Source organism: Hypanus sabinus, chromosome 8 (genome assembly GCF_030144855.1).
Source record: "Hypanus sabinus isolate sHypSab1 chromosome 8, sHypSab1.hap1, whole genome shotgun sequence".
NCBI classification, from domain to species: Eukaryota; Metazoa; Chordata; class Chondrichthyes; order Myliobatiformes; family Dasyatidae; genus Hypanus; species Hypanus sabinus.
In genome coordinates this window covers 28308985-28336014 of record NC_082713.1, presented here as the reverse complement: position 1 = coordinate 28336014, position 27030 = coordinate 28308985, and the positions used below count along the sequence as shown (strand labels likewise).

Genomic DNA, 27030 nt, shown 5'->3' with positions numbered 1-27030 from the left:
TGGTTCCACACATAGATTACCATTCTGATCTTCCAGAGAACCAATTCTGTCCCTTGCAATCATTTTGCTCTTAACATATCTGTAGAAGCCCATAATATTCTCCTTCACCGTGTCTGCAACCTCACGCCTTCTTTTACCCCTCCTGATTTCATTCTTAAGTGTTCTTTTATTTTTTGTACCCAAATACCTCATTTGTTCCTACCTGCCTACACCTGCTATGCACCTCCATTTTTTTCTCTTAACCAAGGCCTCAATATCTCTCAAAAACTAAGGTTCCCTAAACCTGATATCCCTGCCTTTTATTCTCACAGGCACATACAAGCTTTAGAAACATAGAACACCTACAGCACAATACAGGCCCTTCAGCCCACAAAGCTGTGCTGAACATGTCCTTCCTTACCTTAGAGGTTACCTAGGATTACCCATAGCCCCTTAATTTTCTAAGCTCCATGTATCCATCCAGGAGTCTCTCAAAAGACCCTATCATTTCCACCTCCACTACCGCCGCTGGTAGCCTATTCCATGCACTCAACACTGTGTATTTAAAATAAAAACTTACCCCTGACATCTCCTCTGTACCTTAAAACTGTGCCCTCTTGTGCTAGCCATTTCAGCCCTGGGAAGAAGCCTCCTCTCCACCCTTTCTATGGTTTCCACATCCTTCCTGTAGTGAGGCAACCAGAATTGAGCACAGTATTCCAAGGGGCATCTGACCAGGGTCCTATATAACTGCAACATTACCTCTTGGCCCTTAAAATCAATCCCACAATTGATGAAGGCCAAAACACAATATGCCTTCTTAACCACAGAGTCAACCTGCACAGCAGCTTTGAGTGTCCTATGGACTCAGACCCCAAGACTCCTCTGATCCTCCACACTGCCAAGAGTATTGCCATTAATGCTATAATCTGCCATCATATTTGACCCACCAAAATGAACCACTTCACACTTATCTGGGTTGAACTCCATCTGCCACTTCTCAGCCCAGTTCTGCATCCTATCAATGCTCCACTGTAACCCCTGACAGCCCTCCACACTATCCACAACACCCCAAACCTTTGTATTATCAGCAACTTACTAACCCATCCCTCCACTTCTTCATCCAGATCATTTATAAAAATCAAAGAGTAGGGGCCCAGAACCGATCCCTGAGGCACACTACTAGTTACTGACCTCCATGCAGAGTATGACCCATCTGCAACCACTCTTTGCCTTCTGCAGGCAAGACAGTTCTGGATCCACAAAGCCCTTGGATTCCATGCCTCCTTACTTTCTCAATAAGCCTTGCATGGGGTACCTTATCAAATGCCTTACTGAAATCTATATACACTACATCTACGACTCTACCTTCTTCGATGTGTTTAGTCATCACGTCCTCTGAAAATTCAATCAGGCTCATAAGGCACGACCTGCCTTTTACAAAGCCATGCTATTCCTTATCGTATTATGCCTCTCCAAGTATTCATAAATCCTGCCTCTCAGGATCTTCTCCATCAACTTACCAACCACTGAAGTAAGTCACACTGGTCTATAATTTCCTGGGCTATCCCTAGTCCCTTTCTTGAATAAGGGAACAACATCCGCAACCCTCTAATCCTCTGGAACCTCTCCCATCCTCATTGATGAAAAGATCATTGCCAGAGGCTCAGCAATCTCCTCTCTCACTTCCCACAGTAGTCTGGGGTACATCTCATCCAGTCCCGGTGACTTATCCAACTTGATGCTTTCCAAAAGCTCCAGCACATAGTCTTCCTTAATATCTACGTGCTCAAGCTTTTCAGTCCACTGTAAGTCATTCCTACAATCACCAAGATCCTTTTCCGTAGTGAATACTGAAGCAAAGTACTCCTTAAGTACCTTTGCTATCTCCTCCAGTTCCATACACACTTTTCCACTGTCACACTTGATTAGTCCTATTCTCTCATGTTTTATTAGATTAGATTAGATTCAACTTTATTGTCGTTGTGCCGAGTACAGATACAAAGCCAATGAAATGCAGTTAGCATCTAACCAGAAGTGCAAAGAATAGTATTATTTATCCTTTTGCTCTTCACATACTTGTAGAATGCCTTGTGGTTTTCCTTAATCCTGTCTGCCAAGGCCTTCTCATGGCCCCTTCTGGCTCTCCTATTTCATTCTTAAGCTCCTTCCTGCTAGCCTTATAATCTTCTAGATCTCTATCATTACCTAGTTTTTTTGAAAATTTTGTAAACTTTTCTTCTTGACCAGATTTACAACAGCCTTTGTACACCACAGTTCCTGTACCCTGTCATCCTTGCCCTGTCTCATTGGACCATACCTATGCAGAATCCCACACAAATATCCTCTGAACATTTGCCACATTTCTTCTGTATGTTTCCCTGAGAACATTTGTTTCCAATTTATGCTTCCAAGTTCCTGTCTGATAGCCTCATTTTCCCCCTTACTCCAATTAAACATTTCCCTAACTTGTCTGTTCCTATCCCTCTCCAATGCTATGGTAAAGGAGATAGAATTATGATTACTATCTGCAAAATGCTCTCCCATTGACAGCTGACCAGGTTCATTTCCCAATACCAGATCGTACAGCCTCTCCTCTTGAAGGCTTATCTACATATTGTGTCAAGAAACCTTCCTGAACCCACTTAACAAACTCCACCCCACCTAAACCCCTCACTCTATGGAGATGCCAATCGATATTTGGGAAATTAAAATCTCCCACTACACTACAACAACCCCGTTATTATTACTCCTTTCCAGTATATGTATCCTTATCTGCTCCTCGATGTCTCTGTTACAATTGGGTGGTCTATAAAAAACACCCAGAAGAGTTATTGATTCCTTCCTATTCCTAACTTTCCTAATTTTCTATTCCTAATTTCTCTTTTGAAGGCCTCCCACTTACCAATCTTTGCCGAAAAACATCCTGTCCCAATCTATGCTTGCTTGATCCTTTCTGATCCTTTGCTGATTTCATAGCAAAAATTAAGCAAACCGTTTCAACCTGTCACTGGCAATAACAGTATTCTCGTGGATTGGATGGTAATACTTTATTTTCTGTGATCTACACATTATGGTTTTACATTATGCCTACAGCATACGAGACTGTCAAGATTTGTGTCAACTTTTATGCTCCTCATGAAGCTTCTGCAGCCCAGCCTACCAATATATTCTGCTATTTTATTATACGTCATACTGTGGTGACCCACTTTCTGCGCTGGTGAACCGGCTCACAAATAGCCAGCACGTGGGGGGAGACTTTGGTAATGCACCTCTGACGTCATTTCCGCCCGGAGAGGGCGGGCGCTAGGGATTAAATGCCAGCGCCACAAAGTTTGAATAAACTAGTCTCCAAATGACTTACCAACTGTGTGTCATTATTTCAGTGCTGTGTGTAGCACATCGCTACGTTGCTGACCCCAATGGTCCAAACGGGATTTGGACCAAAGATGACCGACTCTTCATCTGTTCACGCAGTTTCGCTAAAGCTGCCAACTTTTTGGATGTTGCGACCACGTGTGTGGTTTAGCCAAGCAGAAGCCCAGTTCCAGATTCAGCAGATCTCTTAAGATTCCATGCGTTACTATCTTGTGGAGAGCGCCCTTGACCAGGAGACAGCCGCCCAGGTTGTGGATTTCATACAGTCACCCCCAGAAGAAGGCAAATATGAAGCATTCAAAGCGCTGCTCATTGAGACCTTTGGCCTCTCATGGCATGAGCGAAGTGCCCACCTGCTTCACCTGGATGGTTTGGGAGACAGACTGCCGTCAGCTTTGATGAACAACATGCTGTCCCTGGCTGACAGACCCAAGCCCTGCCTCATGTTCGAGCAAGCGTTCCTAGAGCAACTGCCCGAGGACATACATCTGCTGCTGGCTGACGCAGATTTCAGCGACCCCCGGAAGGTGGCGGCCCGGGCAGATGTGCTGTGAAAAGCCAAGAGGGAGAGCATGGCGTCCGTTGGTCAGGTTACCAGGCCACGCGCCCAATAGCGGACCAGACCAGGCCTGGCGGGGGGCGCACACAACACAGAGGCATGAGTGAGGAGGCCAGTGAACAGTGGTGTTCCTACCACCAGCGGTGGGGCACAAAAGCCCGCTGTTGTCGCCCGCCCTGCAAGGGCCAGGGCCAGGGCCAACTGCCGCTAATGACTGTGGCGACTAGCCACCAGGACAGCCTCTTGTACGTCTGGGACAAACAGTCGTGACACTGCTTTTTGGTCGACACCAGAGCAGAGATCAGCGTCTTGCCCCCGAGGGGGTACGACACCCGCAACAGGAAGCCAGGACCCAACCCGAGGGCCGCAAACGGCAGCATGATATGGACCTACAGCACCTGCACAGTGCAGCTGCAGTTTGATGCCAGCCGGTTCACGTGGGACTTCACACTGGCCACTGTGGCCCAACAACTCCTGGGGGCAGACTTCTTGTGAGCTCACAGCCCACTGGTCGACTTGCAAGGGAAAAGACTGGTACATGCCGAGACTTTCCAGACGTTCTCCCTGGGTGAAGCCAAGTTGCCGGCCCCGCACCTGCACTCCATCACGCTGTCAGACAATGAATTCACCAGAATCCTGGTGGACTTTCCATCGATTCTGGCACCGCAGTTCACGGCAGCTATGCCTAGACACGGGGTAAAGCACCACATTCCGACCCAGGGACCACCCCTCCATGCCCGTGCACGAAGGCTCCCCCTGGAAAAGCTCTGCCTGGTGAAGGAGGAGTTCAAGAGGATGGAGGAATTGGGGATCGTACGGAGGTCCGACAGCCCATGGGCCTCCCCCCTGCACATGGTGCCCAAAGCAGCCGGGGGTTGGAGACCATGCGGCGACTACTGCAGACTGAACAAGGCTACCACTCCAGACCACTACCCTGTGCCACACATACAGGACTTTGCAGCAAACCTGCATGGGGCAAGAATCTTTCCCAATGTAGACCTCGTCTGGGGATACCATCAAATCCTGGTGCACCCTGAAGACATCCCCAAAACAACACTCATCACCCTGTTTGGCCTGTTCAAGTTCCTCTGAATGCCGTTTGGCCTGAAGAATGCCACACAGATGTTCCAGAGGCTAATGGATGCGGTGGGACACAACCTGGACATTGCGTTCATCTACTTGGACGACAACCTTATAGCCAGCAGTTGTCGTCAGGAGCATCTGTCCCAACTCCACCAGCTCTTCTCCCACCTGAGTGATTTCGGCCTCACGATCAACCCGGCCAAATGCCAGTTTGGTCTCGATACCATCGACTTCCTGGGCCACAGGATTACCAAAGATGGGACAACACCTCTGCCCGCCAAGGTAGTTCATGATTATTATCCATGGTGGTTCAGGAGATTGATAGTTGTAGGGAAATAACTATTCCTGAACCTGGGGTGTACCTCCTATCTGATGGTAATAGCAAGAAGACAGCATGGCCTGGATAATGTGGATCCTTGATGATGGATGCTGCTTCTGGCATACAGATCTCTCATATGCTAAAATGTGACCTCTTAATCTCTTGATCTTCCAATCTACTTCATCATGTCTCTGCATTTTGTCCCCCTACTTTGCACTTTATCTGTAACTGCAACATTATATTGTGCATTCTGTTTTCTTTTTGCTACTGTCATGTAATGATGTATAACATGATCTGTTTGGATGGCACATAAAAGCCATTCACTGTTTCTGGGTACATGTTACAATAATAAACTAATACCAGTCCTGGAATTATTACCGATAATACAGAGAAGAGTATTAAACTGAGGTATTTTTTTGCCAGCTCAGTGTACAACAATCCAGTCAGACTAACCCCACTAATCTTTCCCTGCAGCCTTCATAATTTTCACCATCAAATATAAATCTATGTCATAAGCTGTTGATGAATCTGCACCCACGATACACTCAGGCTGTGCTTTCCAGATTATGACTATTCTCAGCAACCATGGGGGATTTTCTGTTGATCATACACCACAATCAGTGCTTACTTCATTTTATAAACATAGAAAATAGGTGCAGGAGTAGGCCATTCGGCCCTTCGAGCCTGCACCACCATTCAGTACAATCATGGCTGATCATCCAACTCAGAACCCTGTACCTGCTTTCTCTCCATACCCCCTGATCCCTTTAGCCACAAGGGCCATATCTAACTTACTCTTAAATATAGCCAATGAACCAGCCTCAGCTGTTTCCTGTGGCAGAGAATTCCACAGATTCACCATTCTCTGTGTGAAGAAGTTTTTCCTCATCTCGGTCCTAAAAGGCTTCCACTTTATCCTTAAACTGTGACCCCTCGTTCTGGACTTCCCCAGCTTCAGAAACAATCCTCCTGCATCTAGCCTGTCCAATTTCTTTAGAATTTTATATGTTTCAATAAGATCCCCCCTCAATCTTCTAAATTCCAGTGAGTATAAGCCTAGTCGATCCAGTCTTTCTTCATATGAAAGTCTTGCCGTCCCAGGAATCAATCTGGTGAACCTTCTCTGTACTCCCTCTATGGCAGGAATGTCTTTCCTCAGATTAGGGGACCAAAACTGCACACAATATTCTAGGTGCGGTCTCACCAAGGCCTTGTACAACTGCAATAGAACCTCCCTGCTCCTGTACTCAAATCCTTTTGCTATGAATGCCAACATACCATTTGCCTTTTTCACCACCTGCTGTACCTGCATGCCCACCTTCAATGACTGGTGTACAATGACACCCAGGTCTCGTTGCGTCTCCCCTTTTCCTAATCAGCCACCATTCAGATAATAATCTGTTTTCCTGTTCTGGCAACCAAACTGGATAACCTCACATTTATCCACATTAAATTGCATCTGCCATGAATTTGCCCACTCACCTAACCTATCCAAGTCACCCTGCATCCTCTTAGCATCCTCCTCACAGCTAACACCGCCGCCCAGCTTCATGTCATCTGCAAACTTGGAGATGCTGCATTTAATTCCCTTGTCTAAATCATTAATATATATTGTAAACAACTGGGGTCCCAGCACCGGGCCTTGCGGTACCCCACTAGTCATTGCCTGCCATTCTGAAAAGGTCCCGTTTACTCCCACTCTTTGCTTCCTGTCTGCCAAACAATTCTCTATCCACATCAATACCATACCCCCAATACCGTGTGCTTTAAGTTTGCACACTAACCTCCTGTGTGGGCCCTTGTCAAAAGCCTTTTGAAAATCTAAATATACCACACTCACTGGCTCTCCCCTATCCACTCTACTAGTTACATCTTCAAGAAATTCTATAAGATTCGTCAGACATGATTTTCCTTTCACAAATCCATGCTGACTTTGTCCGATGATTTCACCTCTTTCCAAATGTGCTGTTATCACATCTTTGATAACCGACTCTAGCATTTTCCCCACCACCAATGTCAGACTAACCGGTCTATAATTCCCCAGTTTCTCTCTTCCTCCTTTTTTAAAAAGTGGGGTTACATTAGACACCCTCCAATCCTCAGGAACTAATCCAGAATCTAAGGAGTTTTGAAAAATTATCCACTATTATAATGCATCCACTATTTCTTGGGCTACTTCTTTAAGCACTCTGGGATACAGACCATCTGGCCCTGGGGATTTATCTGCCTTTAATCCCTTCAATTTACCCAACACCACTTCCCTACTTACATGTATTTCCCTCAGTTCCTCCATCTCACTAGACCATCCGTCCCTTACTACTTCCAGAAGATTATTTATGTCCTCCTTAGTGAAGACAGAACCAAAGTAGTTATTCAATTGGTCTGCCATATCTTTGTTCCCTATGATCAATTCACCTGTTTCTGTCTGTAAAGGACCTACATTTGTCTTGACCAATCTTTTTCTTTTCACATATCTATAAAAACTTTTACAGTCAGTTTTTATGTTCCCTGCCAGCTTTCTCTCAATCTTTTTTCTCTTTCCTAATTAAGCCCTTTGTCCTCCTTTGCTGGCCTCTGAATTTCTCCCAGTCCACAAGTGTGCCGCTTTTTTTTGCTAATTTATATGTTCCTTCTTTGGTCTTGATACTATCCCTAACTTCCCTTTGTCAGCCACGGGTGCACTACCTTCCCTGGTTTATTCTTTTGCCAAACTGGGATGAACAATTGTTGTAGTTCATCCATGCGATCTTTAAATGCTTACCATTGCATATCCACTATCAACCCTTGAAGTATCATTTGCCAGTCTATCTTAGCTAATTCACATCTCATACCTTCAAAGTTACCCTTCTTTAAGTTCAGAACCTTTGTTTCTGAATTAACTATGTCATTCTCTTTCTTAATGAAGAATTCCACCATATTATGGTCACTCTTACCCAAGGGGCCTTGCACGACAAGATTGCTAACTAACCCTTCCTCATTGCTCAATACCCAATCTAGAATGGCCTGCTCTCTAGTTGGTTCCTCAACATGTTGGTTCAGAAAACCATCCCGCATACATTCCAAGAAATCCTCTTCCTCAGCACCCTTACCAATTTGGTTCACCCAATCTATATGTAGATTGAAGTCACCCATTATAACTACTGTTCCTTTATTGCATACATTTCTAATTTCCTGTTTAATGCCATCCCCAACCTCACTACTACTGTTAGGTGGCCTGTACACAACTCCCACCAGCGTTTTCTGCCCCTTAATGTTATGCAGCTCTACCCATATTGATTCCACATCCTCCAGGCTAATGTCCTTCCTTTCTATTGTGTTAATCTCCTCTCTAACCAGCAATGCTACCCCACCTCCTTTTCCTTCCTGTCTATCCCTCCTGAATATTGAATATCCCTGGATGTTGAGCTCTCATCCTTGGTCCCCCTGGAGCCATGTCTCTGTGATCCCAACTATATCATATTCATTAATAACTATCTGCACATTCAATTCATCCACCTTGTTACGAATGCTCCTCGCATTGTCACACAAAGCCTTCAGGCTTGTTTTTACAACACTCTTAGCCCTTATACAATTATGTTGAAAAGTGGCCCTTTTTGCTTTTTGCCCTGGGTTTGCCTGCCTGCCACTTTTACTTTTCACCTTACTACTTTTTGCTTCTACCCTCATTTTACACCCCTCTGTCTCTCTGCACTTGTTCCCACCCCCCTGCCACATTAGTTTAAAGCCTCCTGAACAGCAGAAGCAAACGCTCCCCCTAGGACATTGGTTCCAGTCCAGCCCAGGTGCAGACCGTCCTGTTTATACCGGTCCCACCTCCCCCAGAACTGGTTCCAATGCCCCAGAAATTTGAATCCCTCCCCCTTGCACCATTTTTCAAGCCACGTATTCATCTGAAATATCTTCCTATTTCTACTCTGACTAGCACGTGGCACTGGTAGTAATCCAGAGATTATTACCTTTGTGGTCCTACTTTTGAGTTTATCTCCTAATTCCCTAAATTCACCTTGTAGGACCTCATCCCATTTTTTACCTATATCGTTGGTACCTATGTGCACCACGACCTCTGGCTGTTCACCCTCCCATTCCAGAATGTCCTGCAGCCGCTCAGAGACATCCTTGACCCTTGCACCAGGGAGGCAACTTGCCATCCTGGAGTCTTGTTTGCAGCTGCAGAAATGCCTATCTATTCCCCTTACAATCAAATCCCCTATCACTATAGCTCTCCCACTCCTTTTCCTTCCCTCCTGTGCCACAGAGCCACCCATGGTGCAATGAACTCGGCTGCTGCTGCCTTCCCCTGATGAGACATCTCCCCCGACAGTATCCAAAACAGTATATCTGTTTAGGAGGGAGATGACCTCAGAGGACTCCTGCACTACCTGCCTACTGCTACGCAGTCTAGTGGCCACCCCTTCCCTTTCTGCCTATGTAGCCTTTACCTGTGGTGTGGCCAACTCACTGAACGTGCTATTCACAACTTTCTCAGCATCGCAGATGCTCCAGTATGAATCCAGTCGCAGCTCCAGATGCTCAATGCGGTCTGCCAGAAGCTGCAGTTGGATACACTTCCTGCACACATAGTCGTCAGGGACACTGGAAGTATCCCTGATTTCCCACAAGCTGCAGGATGAACAAACCACAGGGCCAATCTCAGCTGCCATGACCTACCCAATATTTGCCTCAACTTTTGAAACATTTTCCTTTGAAAGGAACTTACCTGGCCTCACCTCACTTGGAGTGAGGCTCGTCCTCAGCCTCTTCTCGTCAAAGCCTCAAATCTCTACTCTTTCACTGGCCGCTCCGCTTGAGGTAACCCTCTATTTATTTGTTTGAGCTTTTCAAACTGCTTGGTCACTTGAGCTCGATTGCCCAATCAGCTGCTTTCTGCTGAGTCTGAGCTATTCAAATCTTGATTGTCTAATCAACAGCTTTCTGCTGAGTCTGAGCTATTCAAATCTTGATTGTCTAATCAACAGCTTTCTGCTGAGCAATTCAAATCTTGATTGACTTGATTGCACAGTCCAACTGCCAAAACTGCCAGAATCTCTTGAGTCAAAGCCTCAAATCTCCACTCCTTCACTGGCCCACTCACTCACTGGCCGCTTTCCACAGGCCGCTCCGCTTGAGGTAACCCTCTATTTATTTGTTTGAGCTTTTCAAACTGCTTGGTCACCTGAGCTCAATTGCCCAATCAGCTGCTTTCTGCTGAGTCTGAGCTATTCAAATCTTGATTGTGATTTTAAAACACTTTTGGGTGGCCTTAATATGTATGAATGAGTTAAGTCAGTAGAATTTCAGGGAGGAGTGGTGGAGGATCAGTGCCAGAGGAAAAACTGATCATGGGTATGTTGACATTCAAAGTCACTGGTTGCTCCAAATAAGTTCAAGATCATCGAAGAAATGCAAATTTAACCTAATTAACTCTGACTAACAGCAGCATTGCTCAGGTGCTGCATACATATACATGGGAGGCACCTAACTCTAAAATTAACTACAGCTTTCATTACATTTATGCAGTTTATGTATTAGCTCCCAGATGGTGCTGGTTATTTTCCTTGGGGATCTGAGTATGGCAATATGTTGAAGGCCTCAAGCCTCTGCACCAGATTATATGGAACGTCTGGCATGGTAAAACAACTATAAGGCACTGTTGGCTGACACCAAATAAAATTCTAAAGCAATAAACTCTGGTTTCTTTAGTGTTGCTATATGTTTTTTTCAGTTTCGTTTCTTTTTGTTTATCTGGTGCAACTGGCTTAAGTTGCAGATTCATATACAGTAACCTCTCTGTCACTTACTGCTGCATTTGTTGATAAAGGAAATTTTACAATATACTTGAATTTCTTAAGGGAGTAAGGGACTGAAGATTGAACTAGAAGCAAACCATCAGTTACACTACTTGTGCTTTGCAGTTGAGATGATTACATTTTAATGTAAATAATAACTTCCTACTTGGATGTGGGAAGATCCAAGTGGATCTTCAATGAAGAATGGAATTTTTAGATATACACTAGCAAAACGTATCATTCAATGGTGATATGAAAAGCAGAAAATACTAATACGCAATGAATTAAGCAGCTTCTGGGGAAAGTAGATTTAACTTTGCAGGTTGATCCCTTTTATTAGAAAATCTATGAGCAACTTCCCTTAGCTGTTGCCTGAACCAGTAGTTGAGGAAGGATATACTGACTTTGGAGGCAGTGCAGAGGAGGTTCACCAGATTGATTCCAGAGATGACAGGGTTAGACTATGAAGAGAGATTGAGCTGCCTAGGACTGTACTCACTGAAATTTAAAAGAATGAGAGGAGACCTTACAGAAATATATAAAATTATGAAAGAGATAGATAAGATAGAGGCAGGAAAATTGTTTCCACTGATAGCTGAGATGAGAACTAGAGACTATGGCCTCAAGATTTGGGAGAATAGATTTAGGATGGAAATTAGGAGGAACTGCTTTTCCCAGAGGGTGGTAAATCTGTGGAATTCTCTTCCCAATGAAGCAGCGGAGGGTACCTCAGTAAATATATTTAAGACCAGGCTGTATAGATTTTTGCATAGTGGGGGAATTAAGGGTTATGGGGAAAAGGCAGGTAGGTGGAGAGGAGTCAATGGCCAGATCAGCCACGATCTTATTGGATGACGGAGCAGGCTCGACAGGTCAGATGGCCTACTCCAGCTCCTGTTTCTTATGTTCTTATGTGATGTACTTAATATTCTGGATAATCTTGCTACTAGCAGACTTTTAAAGAAAAAAAAATACAGCAGTGCAGTGGCTTTCCAATATTGGCAACTGCTTGCCGGAATGCCTAATGAGTTTATAATACACTTTCAAACTTTGCAGTTCTTTAGATCAGCATTTTGGCTTTGCAAGCAATGTCAAGATCACTGAATCTAAGAATTCACATAAATTACATTGAACTGAGGTATTATATATAAGCTTTTCTGAAGATGTTCTTAAAATTTGAAGCTGGGTGGTATTAAGTGACAATTCACAAACAAGTTTGTACCTTGAGAGAGTGAAAACAAAGATTTGTGTCTTTAAATTTGTATTGTGGTATTTAGTTTCACTGTTGTATTGAGTCTATTTCCATTTGCTGCTCACTTGAAGAATTGAGAAGCCTGATGGATTCACATTAGAAAATATTCACCTTTTTTTACAGCAGATCCTTTACATGATAAAAACGAGGCCCATTATCATGTCTTCACCAATCAAGGGCAGAGTGCCACATGCAAAAATGGCCTTGCCCAAACTTTTAAGAACATTTGCTCTTTTATATTAAAGTATATTACCTTGGTTTTCCACACCCAGGCCGCTTTTCCAGTAGGAACGTAAGAAAAGGACCAAGCATTTTAGCTTCTCCAATCTGTCCTGCCATTCAATGTGATCTGTGGTATAAGACCAGTCATCTCCCAATTACTTAATATATAACCATATAACAATTACAGCACAGAAACAGGCCATCTCGGCCCATTGAGTCCGTGCCGAACACTTACTCTCGCCTAGTCCCACCGACCTGCACTTAGCCCATAACCCTCCATTTCTTTCCTGTCCATATACCTATCCAATTTTTTTTTTATGACAATATCGAAACTGCCTCTACCACTTCTACTGGAAGCTCATTCCACACAGCTACCACTCTCTGAGTAAAGAAGCTCCCCCTCATGTTACCCCTAAACTTTTGCCCCTTAACTCTCAACTCATGTCCTCTTGTTTGAATCTCCACTACTCTCAATGGAAAAACCTATCCACGTCAACTCTATCTATCGCCCTCATAATTTTAAATACCTCGATTAAGTTCCCCCTCAACCTTCTACACTCCAAAGAATAAACATCTAACTTGTTCAACCTTTCCCTGTAACTTAGGTGCTGAAACCCAGGTAACATTTTAGTAAATCTCCTCTGTACTCTTTCTATTTTGTTGACATCTTTCCTATAATTCAATGACCAGAACTGTACACAATACACATTTGGCCTCACCAATGCCTTGTACAATTTCAACATTACACCCCAACTCCTATACTCAATGCTCTGATTTATAAAGGCCAGCATACTAAAAGCTTTCTTCACCACCCTATTCACATGAGATTCCACCTTCAGGGAACTATGCACCATTATTCCTAGATCACTCTGTTCTACTGCATTCCTCAATGTCTTACCATTTAACATGTATGTCCTATTTGGATTATTCCTACCAAAATGTAGCACCTCACAGTTATCAGCATTAAACTCCATCTGCCATCGTTTAGCCCACTCTTCTAACTGGCCTAAATTTCTCTGCAAGCTTTGAAAACCTACTTCATTATCCACAATGCCATTTATCTTAGTATCATCTGCATACTTACTAATCCAATTTACCACCCCATCATCCAGATCATTAATGTATATGACAAACAACATTGGACCCAGTACAGATCCCTGAGGCACACCAGGGATATTTGTGCTCAACATAAAATAAGTCTATCTTGGATTTAAAATAAATAAGTAAATACAAATGTTGTTAGTAAAAATGTTCCAATTAGTACAAATGTCTAAATACCTTCTGTGTGCATGAAAGTTTAATTTCAGTTGAACATCCTGCTTCACTTTTTATACCCTAGTCTCAGAACAACCTAGGATCAGCAAAGCTAGGACAGCCTTCATCTAGCTCAAGAACATATGGTGCTCTAAGGAGCAATCACAGCGCACTCAGATCAGGCTGTTCAATTCCAAAATCAGCTCTTCTGAATGGAACAAAGATTTGGAGAAAAATTAAATCTATTATTAGAAAAGTACAGACCTTTAATAAAAGCTGTCTGAGGAGAATCCTCCAGATCCACTGGCCAAAAGTCATCAGCAGCGCCAATCTATGGCAAAGAACACACCAGCTAGCAACAGAAGAAGGATTACGTAAAAGATGGGTTGGATAGGGCACATGCTGCATCAGGAAGTATCAACATCAAAAGGCAAGCGCTAACATAGAATCCCCAGGGAAAGCAGGAGAGGTCAGCCAAAGACCATCTGGTGACACGACATTGAAGCTGACACCAAGAAGAAGGGCTACATCTGGAGCAACTTGAAAGTCTGGCCGAGGACAGAGGACTCTGGTGCGCTGTTGTTGGCAGCCTATGCTGCAGTAGGGGTGATGGGCTTAACTAACTAACCAACTTGGACTACCCAATCAAAAACCAATTTTACTTTCTCTATCCATCTGTTCCTATTAATATCTTGAAGGTTACAGTCATATTACATCTTTGTCTTCCAAACTGCAGTGGACATGATTCAAGATTCTGCAGTTGCTTTAGACTTGAGTCTCATAGCCTCGGTGACACTTTAGTACATCGATGCCTCACTCTTTAAAAGAGTATGTATGTTCCTATGAAGTGGTGCAAATAAACATTGACAGCACTCAGGCTTAATATTTGGCTGTAAGGTAGTCACCTGCTTATAATCAAGTCTTCCAGTTATACTTTTAAATTTAATATTTTCTGCAATTGTCTAGAACATTTTGATAATCTATGCACATGGCCCCCAAGACTATTTGGATTTCTACTGCATTTATCTTTTCAGCACTTAAACAGTACTCACATTTTTTTTAATTTCTCATTTGCCATTTTCTTCAGTAACTCTTCATTATACAAAATTGTAGTATTTTAAAAAGTATTTACATTAGCATTAAAATGATTAATTGGATTGACTTCTGACTTCTGAACTATTTTCGTAAAACATTTCTGAGCAGTAATTTTTATCCAGAAATAATATAGTTCAAAGTCCATTCGTCCCTCCCTACTGATCTCCCTACTGGTCCTTATCCTTGCAAGCAGAACAAGTGCTACACTTGCCCCTACACCACCACCCTCACTACCATTCAGGGCCCCAAACAGCCTTCCAGGTGAAGCAACACTTCACCTGTGAGTCTATTGGGGTCATATGCTGTGTTGTGTGCTCCCAGTGTGGCCTCTTGTATATTGGTGAGACCCGATGTAGATTGGGAGACTGATTCACTGAGCATCTACACTCCATCCACCAGAACAAGCAGGATCTCCCAGTGGCCATCCATTTTAATTCCACTTCCCATTCCCATTCTGATGTGTCTATCCATGGCCTCCTCCACTGTCGGGATAAGGCCAGAATTAGGTTGGAGGAATAGTGCCTTGTCTTTCGTTTGGGTAGCCTCCAACCTGATGGCATGAACATTGATTTCTCAAACTTGCAGTAATGCCTCCCCCCCCCACTTTTGTTCAAGAGCCTGAAGGTTGGGAGGTAGTAACCTGGTGGTGTGAGTCCTGAGGCACTTGTATCTTCTACCTGGTTGCAGCAGCAAAAAAAAAAGAGCATAATCTGGGTGAGGATCTTTGATGGGTGCTGCTTTTCTACAGCAACATTTCATGTAGATGTGCTCAATGGTTGGGACAGCTTTATCGGTGACATACGGGGCCAACTTATTACCTTCTGTAGGACTTCCCACTCAAAGGCATTGATGTTCTCATACCAGGCCACACTACAGCCAGTCAGCACACTTTACACCACACTTCTATAGAAGTTTCCCAGAGTTTTTGATGACATTATATTTCTTTGAAATTATATTTATATGATGGGTCCAGAACAGGTCTTCTGTGATAGTGACACGCAGGAATTTAATGTTACTGGCCCTCTCTACTTCTGATCTTGAGATGGCATCCACTGTAGACCTGTTGCTTTGGTAGACAAATTGCAGTGGATTCACGTCACCACTGAAACAGGAGCTGATACTCTTCAACATCAGCCTCCCAAAACACTTCACAATGGTGGATGTATCTGTAAGAGCCACTGGGCGATAGTCATTGAGGGAGATTACTACGTTCTTCTTGGGTATCGGAGTGAGAGGTTGAAGATATCCATTAACACACCAACCAGTTGGTCAGCCCAGGTTTTCAGTACTCATCCAGGTACTCCGTCTGGACCAGTTTCTTTCCTTGCATTCACTCTCTTGAAAGCAGCCTGCGCATCTCTTCAGATACTGAGAGCAAAGGATCATCAGGAGACATGGGGGTGCATGATTGTTCCTTCCTGCTAAGGTAGTCAAAATGAAATGAACCATCATAGTTGAGTGCTTTCAACTGCATCTGCCTATTCTGAGGAAGTGCACTTTACAGAACATGGCAGCCCAATCAGTGTATTTGGATGCATTCAAGAGAAAGGTTGTGTAATTAACTGGAAGTATCATAGCTTTAATTTTGGGTGTGAAACATTTGTATCATGAACAAATAATTGCTTTTCCAAACTGAAGTTCCATCAAATAAAATGCAATATTTTGAAATAGCAATCAGTGAGCCCCTGTTTGGAAGCAACAAGATTTGTGTTTTCAATAAATTTTAATGACTCATTGGCTATCTGGCTGCATAGGAATTTTGAACATTTAAAAAAAACTTTCTTTGTATGTCCTTGTTTAACCTATTACAGCACCAGACAGGCCTCAGGTTAAAATTTTATATTACGTTATTCTCAAAAGCCCCTCTGTAAAATGGGCCTCAGATTCAGACAGATGACCTTGACACCTACAATTTAAAACCGCTGTTGAAGTTATCACAGTTCAGGATTTCAATCAACTATTGCTATATTTGCAGGATATATTTGTTTAAAAAATCTACCATGTCAATTTTTCAAGAAACCAGATAAATTGAGATTTTACTATGGGACCTGATGAAGGGTCCAATATGAAGTATTGACTGTTCTTTTCCCTCCATAGATGCTGTCTGACCTGCTGAATTTTTTCAGCATTCTGTGCATTTTGTTCAAGGTTTCCAGCATCTCCAGAGTCTTGCGTAATGTTTTAATGAGAATTCTGGTTTTCATGACATTTGTTTATTTATGAGAGCCTTTACACCACTGAGAAACATTCAACAGAAAATCCTGCATTTCAGCAATTCTTATCTGACACATAATTTATCAAAAACAAACACTAAATGGGATTAAAATTGTCCTTTTCCTCCAACAGCCTTCATGACTGTCAAGTCTGAGTACATGCAGAACAAAGTTATCTCAATGAATGTTACTGATCATTAACTACTTCCTTTGCTAGAGGCAACTGAATGATCGTCTTCACAGCTGAAGATGTGCACCAGGTTCACTTAGGCACCTGCTGCATGGTTCCAAAATATTGTTCCCTGAAACTACAGAAAGTCCATAATGTCTGATTTCTCAGTATTCTGCAGTTCAACTTCGCTGACACCTGATGTTTCCTCGACAATCTGGCTACTTCGGGGACATACCCTTTCTCCAATATGCAGCAGCAATAGATAGCAACAGCAGAGCAAGTTAAAGAATGCCACAGGCAATAATGAAGGGAGGCCCTCTATGGACATACTGTCAGAATGCAGTTAATTTCCCTGCAGTGCAGCTCAGGACACCACTACTCTGAAAGATGGATGAAACATGGAAGCAGTCCAAATGAAATCCAGAAAAATGTTGCTGTCATTTGGAAATGATAACTTGCAAAGTATTTTTTCCATTGGGCTATGACTGTCATCAACAATAGGAAAAGTTTCACTATTTTCCTTTTATTTTCAATAGTATCCCTCCAAGAGCAATGATCTAAGGATTATCACTAACTGAAAATACACTTCTGTGGGGTGACATAGCAATGTAGTAGTTAGCGTAACACTATTACAACGTCAGCAACCCAGGTTCAATTCCCATTGCTGTCGGTAATCTGTTGGTATGTTCTCTGTGTGACCACATGGTTTCCTCTGCTGGGTCTGATTTCCTCTCAAATTCCAAAGATGTATGGTTAATTGGTAACATAGATGTAATTGGGCCGCATGGGCTCATTAAACTGTAAGGACCAGTTACCATGCTGTCTCTCTAAATAAATTTCAATTGCTGAATATGAGATTGTGTGCAGAGACCATGTCTTCTGCAGAGAGAAATTCTATCTCTGATTTGCAAAATCTTTCAACTATTTACAATCACTCCTGGCTGAAAGAAAAGTATTTTTCCCCCTTTGATTGCCATTGCAAAGAAACCCAAAGAACACTCATCTAGAGACAACATGACAAATCTGTTGCCATCACAGAAACATGGTTAAAAGAAGAAGTACTGGCAACTCAACATTTTAGACATGATAAGTGGATGGAAAAGATGAGGTGGTGTTGAAATATTGAATAAGCACTTAACTACTGCAATAATGTGGAAGGATACACTAGAACTCTTCCAATGGGGCCATATGTGGAAAGAGAAACAAAAGGCAAGGGAGGGGTGGAGTCGTTTTGCTGAGAGTCTGCGACAGGCTTCCTAACAGTCGGCAGGAAACAGAGAAGCAGATATGCAGACAAATCAGAGACTAATAGGAGAAGCAGGGTTCCTGTCAAGAAGCCCAAGATCCAATTACAGGCAGAGGTGTTGAGACCCAACAAGGACAGTTTACCCACCAGCTTCTGAGATTGAACATAGAGCTGAAGTCAATAAACAGCATCCTGGTGTATGAGACACCATGCTCCAGGTGAGATGGCATGGCAAAGGCTATGGCATTATCAGTGGACAAATTTGAGTGATAAGCAAACTGGAAAGGGTCCATTGTATTGGGAACAAAGGATTTAATGTGATCCACAACCAGCTGCTCATTTTTGTTGAGGGTTACTGTCTTCCTCTTGGGCACTGGGATAATGGTGGCTGCCTTGAAGCCTGTGTGGAAAGTGGATTGTTCCAGAAATATTAAAGATGTCTATTAAAACTTCTGTCATGTTGGCTGCACAATCTCTCAGCACCCGACCAGGTATATTATCAGGCCCGGGAGCTTTACATTGGTTGACCCTGGCTAGGGTCTTTCTCATGTCAGCTGATGATAATAATAATGTGGTCCCAAAAGGGTGAAGAATATGGACAGCAAAACCAAAAAAACTCTAGATGTCAAGGATTGCCAGGGGTTGGATAAATAGATAAAGGAAAACATTGTACAGGTATGGATTGAAGAAAGAACTTCAGGACTATAGAGAGTGGAGCATCGTTCTTGAAAAATAAACTGGAAAGGTAAACAAGGGCATGAAATATCACTAGCAGACAAAATTACAGAAACTCCCATAACAGTTACTAAGTTCATTGAAGGCAAAAGTGTAATCAGAGAAAGAGTAGCGCTATTAGGGATCAAAGAGACAACCTGTGTGTGGATGTAGGTGAGGTCTTAAGAGAAAAATTTTCACCAATAAGCAAGGCGTTATGGTTGGAGATTTCAGGGAGGATAAACAGTGAATTTTAGAACATGCTATCATTATTAAAAGAGGAGATATTAGATGTCTTAGCAAGGTCAAAGGTGGATAAATCCCTGTTGGTGAGATGTATCCCAAGCTGCTATGGGAGGCAAGGGATAAAACTGTCATGGTCCTGATATGGATTTTTAAGTCTTCACTGGCCACGGGTGACATGCCAGTTAATTGGAGGACAGCAAATGTGTACCTTTTATACAAGATGGGGATCTGGAAATAAGCCAGGCTTGTTATCTATCAGTATACGTTATTAGGGGGATCAACTGTATAAAAGTCTTGGGAAAGGTTGTGGATAGATTAATCAAAAATAACCAGCATTTCTTTATTACGAGGAGATGTTGTCCAATTTGATTGAATTCTTCGGGGCACTGTGATTTCAGGTGGTGAACTCATTGGCGTAAGGACAGATGGCAAATTAATTCCAAATTGACTTCAGTACTATTAGCATGATGAAAGATGGTTGTTTGTTGTTATTGTACACCTATGACCAACAGAGTACCACAGTGATCAATGTTGGGATCCTTATTGTTAGTTGTATATATTAATGCTTTGGATATGGATATAGGAAGTATGTATAATCAATAAATTCACAACTCATGTGAAAATCGGTCATAATAATAAAGGTAGACTTGGCCTACTGATTGGTAAGATGACCACAGCAATGGCGGATGGAACTTAATCCTGATAAGTGCAAAATTATGCTCCTTGGGTTTACAGTTAAGAGCAGAACATACTTAATGAATGGTTGGGAATTATGGAGTATTGAGAAACAGCAGGAACTTGGTATACAAGTCCAAACACCCTTGAAAGTCGCTCAAATGGATATGGTGATTAAGAAAGTACATGGATTACAGTACTAATTAGGGCATAGAATATAAGATCAGAAACAAAATGCTTTTTTCTTTTCATTGCTCTCTTGTTAGTCAAAGGATCTGTCCTGAGACCAGCACCACGAGGGCATGACAGTGCCTCCAATTTCTTAGAAGTCTGAGTAGATTTGGCATGTCATTTTAACTTCAACAAACTTCTATGGATGCATCACAGCCAAGAATGGGAGCACCAATGCTCGGGAATGAAAAAGTCTACAGAAAGGGTTGAACGCAGCCCAGTCCATCTCAGGCATTTCCCTCCCCACCTTTGAGCATATTTACAAGGAGCATTCCCATCCATCCAGGCCATGCCAACTTCTCACTTCTACCATCAGGTAGGAGGTACAGGAGCCTTGCATTCCACAACACTAGATTCAGGAACAGCTGTTATGCTACAACCATCAGGCTCTTGAACCAATATGGGTAGCTTCACTCACCTCAACTCTGAACTGATTCCTCAACCTACAGGCTCACTTTCAAGGTCTCCACCAGTCATAAGACACAGGAACAGAACCAGGCCACCTGCCCACTCTGCCACCCAACCATGGTCACTCCCTTCTTCCTTTCCTTAGCCCCACTCCCCAGCCCCCTCCCCACAACCTTTGATGCCGTGGCCAATCAATAACCTATCAAGGTCTTCTTTAAATACACCCAATGACCTGGCCTCTACAGCTGCCCATAACAACTAATTCCACAAATTTACAACCCTCTGCCCAAAGAAATTTCTCTGTATTCTTGTTCTCAGTATTATTTTTATTTGCACAATTGTCTTCTTTTGCTTGTTAGACTTTATGTATAGTTATATTCATAATTATATTGTATTTTACTGTTAAGAAAATGAATCTCAATTCATATGTGTTGACGTATATTAACTTGGATTTTGAAATTGTATCTGCTGCCCATGATTATCAAGATGTGAATTCTTGGCTAAATAAAGATTGTAAGAGTTGCAGTTGGGGTAGGTGGGGTGGGAGGAGAGGCATGCTTATACTATTTCTAGATGTAAACCAAAAGGAATTATGGAAGGTGGGAAGTTAGAATAAAGAGTTATTTGAGCTTCCCTAATAACATTGGACATGGCTTTGGAGTCATAGCACGGTACAGCACAGAGACAGGTTCTTCAAGCTACCAAATCCCACCAGCAATCAAACACCCATCTTCAATCAGCCTACACTACCCCACTTTTCATTTCTCCACAAATTCCCATCAATTTTAGGATGTGACCAACAAATCAGATCATGCTAATGGAGTAACAAAATGTAAACCAATATTTCAGGTAGATCATTTACAGCAGAAATTATGAGCACTGATACAGACAGAGAAGCAAGTTAGTTGAAATCAGCAATGAGGGCTGTTAATGAGTCATTTGGTTCCTTAGGGTTGTTGAGGGTGGTAGTGGGTATAAGCTCCCACTACTTATTAAATGCTCCCAATGGTGTGTATATCAAATATTCTTTGACAACCAGGTCCTGCTCCTGGTTTTTACATCTGGCTTAGCTACTAAGCCAAATGGAACCATTTCTACTGAGAGAAGAAGGGCAAAGGTAGGTTACTGGCACTTAACCTTTTTTAAAACCAGTTGCTTTGGGCAGATGGGGATTGTCATCCGGGGTTATCAGTTCATCTAGAAGGAAAGCTGATCTCAGACCTTCTCTACCTTCTGGCTATAACATCTCATGGAGAAGGCTTTGGGAGTAAACCCGAGGGGAAAATTTTGAAGCTGGAGTCCCTAGGGAAGTCCTATGTTGAGTTCAACAGTCAACTCCTACAATGCTGCTGGTGCCAGACTGTATTGGTCTCTGTCATTCCTTTGCATTCATCAGCTGCATGGAGAGGGGGAGCCTGCTGCATGGGCATATGCTCTCCATATTGTACTGCTCTGACTTGCACGTCACATAGACAGCTAGGATACAACATCCACAGTCGACCCCAACCATAGGGCCTCATAATAAGTCACTTACAATTTCAATAACAGATATATACTTTATTGATCCCAAAGGAAATTACAGTGTCACCATAGCATTACAAGTGCACAGATATACAAATATTAGAAGATTAGTAAGAAAGAACAAAAAAATAAGTTGCATCAAACAACCTAACAGCCATGGGAGATGAGCCTCCCATGAATAAATATCTGTCAGTGTGTGCAAGCTGTGAGATGTAAGTGTGATATTAAATGTTTAATGATTTTCTGGGGCATCTGAATGCTGAGTCATTGATTAACAAGTAAAGGGAGTATCTTACATGAAACACTGTGTGAACCTTATGGTGCATGTAGAGAGAAGTAGAGTCTGATAATGTGTTTATTAATCTTGCTACATGTGTAAGGCCAATATTTTCTTGCAACTGTTTATTTATGTTCTTGGAATGAGGCCTTGTATTAACCTCAATTGTTACCCCTCCTATTGCTGCTAGTGAGTTTATTGAGATGGTAATCTGTAGGAAAAGTTCCTCTGCACTTCTATCCACCTCATCAGCTGAGGCCTGCAAAGCCATATGGGAAACTGGGGTATCTGCTCTCAATTTTACTCCATGCATAAAAATCCCATGGCCTTGAATGAATTCAACTATTGGTTACACAATGAATTACTTTCTCCTTTAATAGGAGCAAAATGGCTTTGAATAGCATTAGCTGGCTTGAACTGATGCTTGACAATCTAAAAAATGAGCCCTGTGAATATGAACAAAAGCAAAAACTATATGGCTGCTGCTCTATTTTCACTGAAATCCTGTTAATAAGGTTGTAATGTGAATATTGTATGGGCAAATGTAGATTAAATCAACATCGTGTTCCAAGTACCTGTTCTCAAATGTCCAAATTAAGACCAAAATTATTTAATATTCTTTCACTGTTTCTGGCAAATTGAACTTTTACTTTGGATAAATTTTAACTGATTGAAGAGCTCTTATTTGTAGCAAATTAACATTGAACAGTTGTTTTTGATATCACGTAACAATGTGAAATCTGTAGTTGTTTTGGTCTACAAAGGTTCATATTAGTATTCATTATTCTGATTGAACACTCACTGCATGTTTAGTATAACCAACTACTTCCTGTCTGTTCTATGACCTTGACTAGCTATTGTAAGTATATAAAAGCATTAGAAAGATACAACCAATCTCAGGAAACTTCTCCAAATTCACTAGAAGAATGGGTGAGTCAACATTGGTGACCTCTTCCAGGCCAACCTCTCCACCACTGCAATCCCAATTATACTCAATTAGATCTGTCGGATAGATCACACCAAATTCCCAAAAGAACCAATGTTCTAAGCTTTTTCATGGAAACAGATAACCAGGTGGACAGACTAAAAGATTCAAAGATGTGCTGAAAACCTCCTTGGAAAAAGCAACAATCTTAACAATTCTTGGGAATTCCTTGGCCAGGATGCTTAAATTGGAGGAGCATTCCAGATGGTATTGAGAATAAGACCATGTCTCAGAAGCACTCTGCAAATGCCGAAAACAGCACACACATCACAAAATACCTCCCCACATACCTCATCAAGCATCTATTGCCCAAGTAATGTATTTGTGTTTCCCATATTGTCTATGTCAGCCACCACAGATCCCACTAAACTAGGAGGAGCCATTATCCTAGTCCCTGAGGGGCTACCTAAAAACAACTGTATGTCCAACTTCACTAATGGAGACACACCATCAGGATAAAGGGACATTATTTTAAAAACTGAGATTAGAAGGAATTTATTCAGCCAAGGGGAGGTGAATCTGAGTTTTCTTGGCATGCAGGGGTCCAAGTCATTAGGGTGTACTTTAGGTAGAGATTAATTGGTTTTTGATTGGTAAGGGGGTGGGATTAAGGGTTATAGGAGAATGAAGTTGATAAAACATCAGGAATGATTAAAGGGCATAGCAGGCTTGATGGGCTGAATGACCCAATTCTGCTCCTATATCTTGCACTTGACTATTTAAGTAGGGTTAGAATTTTTCCATTGATGACATCATGATAGCTGCCAGTTGAAAAAATCCAAGTCAGAACTATCAGTTTGTTTAAAAATTTGGTGATTCTGTACAGTCAGTTATCAAGTAGCTCAGGAATAGACTTTGGAGAGGAAGAAATCATTGCCTAAGCTACAAGCATGATGTTCAATTTAGGGGGTGGTGAAAACAAACTATATTTTATTTATCAACAGAATAAGGCTTCTGGCTTATTGCTTCTCTCTGCCTTGAAAGGTTTCTTTGATTCTGCTCCTCGAGCTCTATTTTCAGACATCACAGCAATTTGTTCTGCCTTTCTGCTCATCTTCATCCTTCCATCCCTTCCCATCACCCAACAATCTGCACAAAAATATCTTTGTTATGTAAAAAGGCCTGTATAAACTGCTACTGAAGAAGTAATGTTTTTGAGCCTGCAGGAAAGCAGAAACATCTCCTGTTGACAGTTAAGTGAAACCTGTTAACTAATCAGATGGAGTGATTTAACTGTTTTGAGTCAGTTGCTGGTGCATGGAAGAGGTAATAATTTATGTGAATGATTTGGTACTTAAGAGCTCAAAATCTACAGTCTATTACATACTGTAGCTGATATATACACTGAATTCTGCCTGTGAAAATTATTTCTTCTGACTTGCCATTCATGTAATTTTATTTCCCCATTTGTGTGCTACTCTTCTCGTATGATCCTTTCAGCTTTTGAGTGTTTACATTTTATGTTCTAAATCCCAAGACCTAAAGTGAGTGAAATGAGCATAAAAGCTATTAATTGCTAAGTTCAGTGGGAAGTAGAGAAAAAAAAATATATATATATTTATATATTTGTTTAATTATACAACTGACTGTAATGGTATAGGTTAAAACAACAATAACTTTTAAAAGTAAAAGAATAAATACAGAAAATATTTTTTCAAAACTCTCCCACTAGTTGAATTACACAGAAAATTTGAAATAAGAATTAAAACAATTCAAATATTTGGTCATTCACTTGAAGTCCAATACCTGATTAGTTTGCCATTTCCTTACCCAATTCTCTATTCTAAACAGCAATCTCTTAGAAATATGAAAAAGATCTCAATTTTTACATGATTTGGAAGTATTCAAAAAGTGCCATTTCAGGACTGCCATAAATAAGTACAGCATTCTTCAGTTTTACTTTTCTTGTAGTTGGCTTCTCCTAAAATTATTACATCTGTTGAAGAGGGAAGTGAATAAAATGTGCTCAGTTATTGAACCAATACTTTTAAAAATTCTGTTTCAGATTCAATATGTAATTTTTAAAACATTTCTTACTTGGGATCTGGCTATCACTGAAATAACCTATTTGAATTGCCCTGGAGAATGTGGTGGGGAACCACATTCTTGAATTGCAGCAGTCTTTTTGGTGAACGTACATCCATGGATGATGAATCAGGACTTAAACCTAGTGGCAATGACAGAACACTGATCTTTTTTCAAGTAAGCGTTATCACTGATCTGGAGGAGAATCCACAGGTGGAGATTTTCATACATTTGCTCTTTTGCATTCTTCTTATAGAGATAATGCATTTGGAAGATACTGCTGGAGTGGACTAGGCAAGTAATACATTGCATTTTGTCAATGGCTTACAATGCAATCATGGAATGTCCGTGGCAAGGGAATAAATATTTGAGGATGTGGATAGAGTTCCAATGGGGAAAGAATTTAAGAATAAATTCATGATCTATTGATATAGTTTAAGTAATTTGGATATAAATTAAATATCCATACATATAAAAGTATGTGCAAACTATGTTTCCAAATAGTGGCAATATCTTCAAGGGAAATGATTGGAATGGCATTGTTCTATAGCTTCTCAGCTCAAAATAAGGAAGAACTTGGAATATACTGTATGTCAAGAAACAGCCTTCAATTATGTTCTTAAAATGCAAATACAGAGAAAATAGAAAATGAATGAATAAACTTTGGAATAATTGATTTTAAAACCTTTTATTTCAGAAAACATACTACCAAAATTAGTTTCTTCTTACTAGAAGTTTTTAGGCAACTAATTGATAACTTTACACTGTGTTTATCTCTCAAAATAAATGCAAAAAAGCTTGTGGCTTTCTTTGTAAGTAAAATTGAAGCTACCTGTTTAGTGCCTTCTATAGAGTTCCTTTCTTTTCATTGCACTCCCAACTTAAGTTTGGGCTCTGCCCTTACTATGAAGTCATATTTTTCTCAAATATGAACCTTCTTATGTAGAGTCTGAGCTCCTCAAATCTATAAGTCCATCCCTGATCCTGTGTCTTTTAATGTTAAGGAACCTATATAAAAGTGGGGTGGTGCATTGGTGCTCAATATCCTTCATACAATTTGAACAAAGGGGATTAAAGCATGAGCAATAAAAAAGAAACTATATGAAACATTGTAAGAAGAATGCAGACAATTTGGCTTATTTGGACTATCCTAACTCATCTCAATGACCAACAGGAACACTCCATCCACCTCACTCTTGACACCTCCCCAAGAGATTAATAAAAGTTTCAAGAGGTTTGTCACTATTTCCTTCTGATAGTCCATGTATACAAATACCATTGAAATATATGTTATACCAAAACATTTTTTTGAACAAAGAGTTAATGTTGTAAGGGTCCGAGAGAACCTTTGGAATCTTTAGTAGACTTAGACTAAGGTTTATAAAGGCAG

General features: G+C 41.5%; 1 long non-coding RNA gene across 1 annotated transcript in view; it reads right to left on the bottom strand.

The window, feature by feature from the left end:
* The window catches only part of LOC132398001 (uncharacterized), a 95913-nt gene that overhangs the window by 56320 nt on the left and 12563 nt on the right, over window positions 1–27030 (bottom strand). Inside the window, exons 2-3 of the long non-coding RNA XR_009513503.1 lie at window positions 14097–14163; window positions 12610–12705 (exon numbers count right to left, since the gene is read on the bottom strand). This is a non-coding gene — a long non-coding RNA (uncharacterized LOC132398001). The remainder of the gene's footprint in view (window positions 1–12609; window positions 12706–14096; window positions 14164–27030) is intronic.